This window comes from Triticum aestivum, chromosome 6A, assembly GCF_018294505.1.
Source record: "Triticum aestivum cultivar Chinese Spring chromosome 6A, IWGSC CS RefSeq v2.1, whole genome shotgun sequence".
NCBI classification, from domain to species: Eukaryota; Viridiplantae; Streptophyta; class Magnoliopsida; order Poales; family Poaceae; genus Triticum; species Triticum aestivum.
In genome coordinates, this window is record NC_057809.1 from 39,223,230 (window position 1) to 39,231,976 (window position 8,747).

Genomic DNA, 8,747 nt, shown 5'->3' on the forward strand with positions numbered 1-8,747 from the left:
ATAATCCTCCAACTAAATCTGCCGAACATGAATCAGCTATAGCTGCTCTAGTCTGGATCAATCCCTCATCTCGGCTGCCTTCTTGTCTCCCAGAACAATATTGTTTCCTAAAAGGAGTCATACATGTTTCCTTTAGGTGGATAAAATTCATGGCCGGTTTAGCAATTGCGCCTATTAAAAATGAGATATTTTACGGTACATCATACTATTCAATAGTGTGGGTAGTATTTAGATGATCTAACGGTTAACATGGATCGGTAAAATTTAAACTCTAGGATATATTGGTAATTCTATATTAAAGATAGATATCTTTTCTCAATTTAATCCTGATTGATCTCACAAGTTAACTAATCTCATCCCATCCACACCGTCTCGTTCGTCCGCTACTCTCGATGCCACGCCGCTACTGCTCCCTTGGGCTGCCGGAGTGGCTTTGCGGGAGAATCACCATGGCGACGAGGTCATGCCGGCGTGGTTGAAACGCAAGACGCTGCCCTGTGCTCACATGCCAGGAGCATCGGGCACCTCATGTGCGGAGGCTGGTCGTCCTTGAGGTGCTCGCAGGCCAGGGGCATCGGACACCTCCTGTCGAGGTTGCTCGTTGTCCCGGAGGTGTCCGGCGTGGACTAGTTAAAGGAGCAGAGGTGTGACGAGGAGACCGGCGTTGGAGGAGAACCTAATTTACCCACGTTCCCATCTTCGATCCCACCCCTGCAGGCTGCAGAGCTCTGTCGTCGCCGCCTCTCGAGGAAGCGACAAAGGCCGTCGCGTCGTCCCATGATGAACCCGATGAAACCTGCTACGTAGCCGCTCCCGACGCCCGTTCAGCAGGTTAGCCTCGTCGGCTTCGGCCACACGAACGCCGAGCTCATGGAGTTCGCCGGCGAGATGGAGGCCCTTCTTCATCGGGCATGGGCAACGGCAGCGAGGAGGAGCTGTTTTGCATGGAAGGATTGTGCCTTATCGAGACGATGGACGTAGACGGCGGCCGAGTCAAGCTGGAGATCAAAGCTGTGCGAGGTGCCCGAGGTGTCCGGCGATATACTTGACATCGACTTCGAGCAGCGGTGCCTGCGCCGATGTTCAGTTGGAGCCTTTAACTCAATCTAAATCACGTGGCCATTAGGAGACCTGCGTGCGTGAACCTCTCTGCTTGATTGATAAATAGTTGTACCTACCTAAAATGCCCCTAACTACTCAATATACTACTAGAAATCTATCGTAGTATTTACTCATCTGGACCCTCCAATCGCATAAAACGGACGGTCTAAATAGATTTGATGTACCGTAAAAGATCTCTTAAAAATAGCTTAGGATAGGTTTTTACCTCTTCTTCTTGAAAAAAAATATGTTTGAATGTGGCCTCAGTGCTCACACAACCACAACACGTTTGAATGTGGTCAATCCTAAGGTTTCCCCTGTGAAGTTTTTGTCGAGGCGTGCATGTGAGGTTATAGATTGTTTTGTCCCTAATGTGGTTTTGCTAATGTGTTGATTTCCAATCCGGATCTACATCGGTACGGAACACAGACGAATCGTGAGCTATTGATTAAGGTTGCATACTAAATAACATTTAAAAATGTTTCATAGCTAAACAACATCATTTTCAGATTCTACACATTATTCTAACCAACTTTCATATATAACATGTCAAAATTTAAGTTACAGTTCACAATTTATGGATATTTTAAAAAAGCATTTGAATCTGCCCCCAAGATATAAAGTTATTTTCTAGATGGACTACGGGTTTGTTAAACGAAATATCAAGGAATTTTATGCAAAAAGGAAAATATTTTCTGGATTCACTTAAAACAGGACTGTGGGTTTACCATTTTCATTGCAAAAAGCTATTTTCTTTGCGGGATGATAGCCATGCATGTTTCCTTTAGATGGCCAAAAATTATGGCCGGTTTAGGAACTACGCCTACTAAAAATAGATTAGGATCGGTTTTAACCTTTTTTATTTGAAAAAATATATATGTTTTTGGTTCCTCAAATTTGTCAAAAGTATAGATCCGGTCCGTCAAAACAATGTAGAAATAAAACATATAATTAAAAAAAGTTAATCATGTATATAAGACAGGTGAAAACTATATGAAAATTGTTTTGGATGTATACTAAAAATGTACAATATATGAAAACAATAGTTATCAAAACATATATCTGAAAAAATGGTAATCATTTATTTGAAAAAATGTTAAACATATATTAAATGTTTTTGATGTGCAAAAAATGTATAATATGTACAAAAATGTAGACATGTGTTTAAAAAAAATAAAGAAACAAAGAAAACAGAAAAGGAAAGGAAAACAAGAAAATCGGAGAAAAAAGTGGAAAAAAGAAAAGGGAGACACGAAAATTTGGAAAAAAATGGAAAGGAACAAAAAAGTTAAGAAAAATGGAGAAACAAATCAGTGAAAATTGAGAAAGAAAGAAACAAAACGGTAAACCACAAAGAAAAACAGAACAATAAAGAAAACCGAGAAAGAAACAAATAAACTGAAGTAAAACAAAGAAAAAAAGTTGAAACAGTGAAAACCGATGCAAAAGCAGTGAAAAACAGCCAGAAAACAAAAGCAAAGAAAAACAGTAAGGGTGCGTTTGGAAGCCAAAGTATTTTTGTGGTTTTATAGGAATACTGTGGTTTCTGAAAAAACTTTGGTATTCAATACTTTGAGTCGTTTGGATGAAAAAAATACTGCAGTTCAACAAACCATGGTATCTCTAAAACTGTGATATTTTTGTTATATATAAAAAAGAGGCCCTGACCTCTTTTTCTAAAACTGAGAAAGCGTTGGCTGCTTGGTCTCTCTTGTGTCCAACTTCTGTCCATCAACGCATGTGATGCATAAATCGATAGCTAGCCCATCGATATATCCGGCTAGAGGCGGACGTACACGTACACGAGCTGAAAACGTCGACCTTCAGTGCATGTGTTAACTACCTCGGTCTTTGATTGATTACAGGAGATAACTCTCCTACAGATCTTAGCATTTAGGAGACCTGCTCGTGCAAGGTTGAATGCATATGGTGGCTATTAGTACAAGCTGATCCCTGAGCGTAGCTGAATATGCATGCAGCAACGTAACAGTCGATGCAAACCCAAAGAAAACTGAGAAAAACTGCCACTTGCAAAACACCTCGGCAGTTTTATCAAAACTGAGAAAAACTATGCTTTTTAGAAACTGAAGTATTTATTGCCCATGTATTGTAATACTTAGGTTTTGGAATACCATGGTTTTGAGAAAACGTTATTGCCAAACTAGGCCTAAGGAAAAAAACAGAGAAACCGGGAAAACCAGTAAAAAGAAACCAAAGCAGGAAAAAAATTGAAACAAAACAACAGCGACCAAACGAAACGGATGACTGAGAAAACAGCAGTGCCCGAACAACATACTTAGCCGACCCATACGCGTGGGCGTTGTGGGCGAGGGGAGCTACCATCTCGCTATAAGCAAGATATAGCTTCCGCGGAATTTTCTTACTAAACACTAGTATTCCTCTCGACGCCTTGCGACCCTATTCGTTGTCCAATAGGCTTTGTAAATAATTATTCTGGTTATAAAAGCATACGGGGAAATAGAGGATGCTCCATCATCTCAATAAAAGTGCTCATATGGCAGGAGCATATGCTCCCATGTGCCAAAGTGAATTTTTGAAATCTTCTTCTTCTTTTATTAAGTAGAGGGAATCTACTGTTATCACCCTTTGCATGCATGAATTCTCTTGTGGATAGAGTCGGTCGCATCATTAGACTAAAATGGGCACATGCCCAAAATATTCATAACGAAATTTGAATGGTAGAATACCAAAGTACTCCTTTCGTTTTTATTTACTCAGCATATTAGATTTGACTGAAGTCAAACTTCATAAAGTTTGACCAAGTTTATAAAAAAATAATCCCTCCGTTTTTATTTAGTCTGCATATTAGGTTTGACTGAAGTCAAACTTTGTAAAGTTTGTCCAAGTTTATGGAAAAGAATATAAACATTTACCATAACAAATCTATATGATATGAAAGTACATTCAATAATGAATCTAATGGTATTGATTTGTTATTGTATATGTTAATATTTTTGTTTATAAACTTGGTTAAAATTTACAAAGCTTGACTTTGACCAAAGCTAATACGCGGACTAAATAAAAACGGAGGGAGTATAAACTTTTACTATAACAAATCAATATGATGTGAAAGTACATTCAATAATGAATCTAATGATATTGATTTGTTATTGTATATGCTAATATTTTTTGGCTGTTTTTTTCTTACTGTTTTTCTTTGCTCGATACTATTATTGAACACTGGCATTTTATTTGTTTATAAACTTTGTCAAAGTTATTAGCTTTGGTCCGTGTATTATCTTTGTTCAACCTAGCTCGAAACTTCAATTGAACACTGGCACTTGCTTAATTTTGCCTGCTATGAAGTTAGATACTGAACTATGGCAGGATATTTGCACAGTTCTGCGGTATTGAGTCTATGAGATTCTGTAAATGGTGCGATATGGCTTCAATCTGAATGTCCCTCCGTATCCGTGAGAGTAGGGAATCTCTAGCTGGGAACACTACTGGAATCACACCTTACACCGAGTGCCAGAAAAACTCGGCAAAGGGCCTAAAGCACTCGGCAATGTCTTTGTCGAGAATTTTTCTCGGCAAAGGCCACCCGATGTACACCTCTCAGGCAAATAGGACTTTGTTGATATCCAAACGTCAGGCACTCGGTAAAGAGTTTGCCCAGTGCCAAACAATACGTCGGCAAAATAAAATGACTCATGGACGACAGACGGAGAAGGCGGTTGCCACGTGGCCCATCTTTTTTGCTGATAGCTACTCTCGGCAAAGGTAATGAATAACAAACAGCCACGTGTTCACCACCTAACAGGTGGGCCCACGTCCTGCGCGGAGCGGATGCTTTGCCGAGAACCCTTCTCGGCAAAGATAACGAATAGCAAACAGCCACACGTTCACCACCTGACGGGTGGGTCCCACGTCCTACATCGAGCGGATGCTTTGACGAGAGCTCCTCTCGGCTTAGCTAACAAATAGCAAACAGCCACGTGTCCACCACCTGACTGGCGGGTCCCACTACCTACACCGAGCATCAACTTCAAAGATTATACAATTTCCACTTTACCACTATTTAAAAAAAATGTAGTCAATGTTAGAAAAGTTTGACTGCGCCATTCTACAAAGTATATTCTTTCACTATGGCGAATATATGGCTGAATTTTAGTGGGAACTGCAGAATCCTCAAGCAGGATTTTCATGGGAAAAACCCCGGCTTTCCTCTGGTTCTGTCATCCTTTGGGTTCCTGAGTGTGTGGGCATGATTCATAACAAGAGCAACCTTATGTACTCCTCAAGGACGGGGAGCGTCTACCCTCACCATCCTCGCGAGGTTCAGCGAGATCTGGGTCATGCTGGGCGGCAATGCCCGCCTGGAGAAGCACTCCCTGTTGAGCACTCCCTCTCGATCAGCGCTAACATGTGCCCCTCTGCGTCGCCACCGGGGTTCTCTTTCAGGTACAACTCCTTGTATGATCCGTCCAGGCCATCTTGCGCTTCGTCCTGCATGGTACAAGAATGCTGATCATGTGATGGTACCTTAAATGAGTGCCGCTAAGATTCATATGAAATTCTAGGTTTCTAATTAAGCAAGGGGGGAATTTTAGCAGTTGGTATCTTTGACGGGCAGGAGATTATCGGAGGGATGCGGCCGGCCGTGAGGTTTGTAGCATATAGCGAAAAGTTTGACTGCGCCATTCTACAAAGTATATTCTTTCACTATGGCGAATATATGACCTCCTGTAGTGACCACGCCGTTCGATAGGTAGTCATCTAGGAAAGGAACCTGATTAGCAGACAACCATTTCGCCTCAACCAAAAATGCATCGAAAAGCATGCATGGCTCACTGCAAAAAAAAATGCACTATTGTCAGTTGATTATTATTTTCCTATTTTCATATATTTATAAATGAAGTTAAATATTCTCAAATATTATATTGGATAGGTACATATGTTGCTCGACCTACAAACAATTTAGTTCGTTATCTAGGCAAATCAAGAAATCTAAAAGACTAAAAATATTCTAACAAACATACATCTTTTTTGAGATGATCAATAGGGTTCAACCCATGTTCTCTTTCAGCCATAACTGCGATGTCATTTGTGATTGTATAAAGAGCACTGTAGCATGATCTCATGTAGCTTGGAAGTGATGCAGCAGCTGCAAGATCCCACCTGTAAGAAATGCATATTGTGACATGGAAGTTAAGTTATACCACTCTTTATCCATATCAAGTATAAGTGGGCTCCGTCAATATATGACAGTTACTTTCTATCATAAACAGCAAGATGAATTGATAGTAGCCAAAAAGGAAAAGCCTACATTTTGATTGCCTAGGTGAAGCGAGAAAGCTCCTCTTGTGTTGCAACAACATCAAAGATGTCATCCACAATACTGACAATTGCGATGATTTTGGTGAGATCTCAATCCGGTATCTGGAGAAGGATTGCCCCTGGAGGATAGTCATGGGAAACATGTACCATTTAAGAATTTGGTCACGCGTAGCTGGTATTTCTTGAGCCAATCCCAGGCCCATCCACCATCTGTCACAATGACATTTAGAAGTCAAAAGAGAAATTTCTCAATACGCTCAAAGATAGGTATAAAATGGAGAATGTTATCCATTGTGAAGACGACAAATCAACTTGGAAGACAGATTAGGTACTAATTTTCAACTCAGTAGTCTTTGTGATGGACCTGAGAACAAGCAAATGCTCTGGCCAGATTCCTCTTTGGGACTTGCAAATAAAACATATAGTTTGCAAGGAATAAACTTATATATGTACCTCTTAACCTCTTGCATTTCCATCTGATGCTGCAACTTGTTAAGCTGGAAGTCTGCAAGTGCCAGCTCCTCCATTGCAGTGTTCCGAGTGGGCAAGCTCTGGAGATAGCTCAGGTGGTGTCTAGCCTTGTACTGCGTTAGGCTCACATGGTAGGGATGATCCAGTGAATGCCTCACATATCTTGCAAGGTTCAGGTCCAAGTGTTTAATTGCAGAAATTGCAGAAGTGAGGTGTTTTCTTGAGAAGTCATTTGCCTTGTATAGTGATGCTTCTCCCATGTTCAAGTGTGATATGTCCTGCAAGCTGAGCAACTCTCTGATGTCTTTGGTATGATCAAGGTTGAAGTCATCGTTTTCGTTGACAAACTTTCGAAGAACCTCATCTACCACATCAAGGATAAAGGTTTTTAGGAAGGTAAACTGTGATTGCAATAACAAGTTAAAGGGAAACGAGGCAAAAAATAAATGTAATTCCACATGTAGATTAGTCACAACTCGCAACTAGCTAGAACAATTTCTGAACACTAACAAAAAAAACTACTGTCCTGCATGATAAAGTCATTACCAACGTATCAAAAGCCCTCGAGAAGGTCGCAAATCCTCACAGTTCCCACATCCTCTAGATCAGTCATTGCTCTAGACAAGGTCAGTCACTACAAACCACCACAGGAGAGTGCCAGCAAGCCAAGATTTAAGGCGTGACAGCCATTGCCGAGAAGAAACATGCCCCACATGGCACAGTTTTTATTGTTCTATATGTAGTAAATTATGATTATAAACTATGGCATAAATCTTGTACTGAACTTGAAGACCATGAACAATAGAAAATGACTTGCGCCTGTGCACACCTTAAACAAAATACATATATGATAAGCGTAATAACCTGCTGAAATATCACATCCAGCTTCTCTCAGTAGCCTGAAGGAAATTGTTGCATCCAGTAGATCATCACTGTGAACAAGATTAGCATACATCCATGCCATTGTCAACCTCATCTTGGAAATAGTGGTCGATGCAGAGGCGCTTGAGGTGATCAATGTCGGTCATCACCTTCCTCTTTTCCTTATGGTTTTGATGCAGCATTCCCTTAACACTCTTCAGACCCTCATGTTGTTCCATGGAGAGACAAAAATTTATTTAAAACGCAAAAATGGGAGATATGGGAATTATAAGAAGCCTGTATGTTTCACTTTGCGAGGCTAATTCTTCTATTCATCAAAGGAAAAAGAGTGAATTGCAGAAAACCACCACATTTCAGCTTCGGTTTGCAGGAAACACTCTTCTACGTTTTTGCTGCAGAAAATGCTGATTTTTTTCTAATCTTTTGCAGAAAGCACCAAACCTCTTGTTCGGGCAGTTTAAGCACTATTATGACAGGTGGAACCCTGTCTTGTCGACGTGGCTCACAGCCGCGAGCTGACGCCGTCTAACGGTGCTACAGTGCCCGCCGGTGCGCCCGCTAGGTCAAGAGACCAGATCGAATCGACACCTCTCCCACATCTGAAATTTTCCCCATCATCCCCGCGACGGCGCGCTCTCCTCTATCTCTGTCTCATTCATGGCAATGGCGAGCCCGGACGCCGGCGGCAGAGTGGATGGCGGAGGTGGCAACGGCGCAGGAGGGTTGTTTGGCGGCGGGGATCCAAAGCCACCCGAGGAGGTCTGCGGTAGCTCTAACCCTAGCCAGGGCCCGCGGAGCAGACCACCGTCCCCGTCACTGGAGTACCGCGCCGCCGGCGCTCTGGCCCGTGTTGTGCAGGCTACTCCGACGGGGAACCACCACTGGGCATCTGCTTTCGGCGGTGTGGAGTAAGATATCTCCTCTGCCTCCCCCACCCTCCTCATTTTCTATCGATTCCATAGTTAGGGTTAGGGTTAGGTGTGTAAACACAA

General features: G+C 41.8%; 1 pseudogene; it reads right to left on the minus strand.

Annotated features, from left to right (window-relative positions):
- Positions 1–6,402: 6,402 nt before the first annotated feature.
- LOC123129392 (S-(+)-linalool synthase, chloroplastic-like) lies at positions 6,403–8,054 on the minus strand (annotated as a pseudogene).
- Between the last annotated feature and the right edge of the window lie 693 nt (positions 8,055–8,747).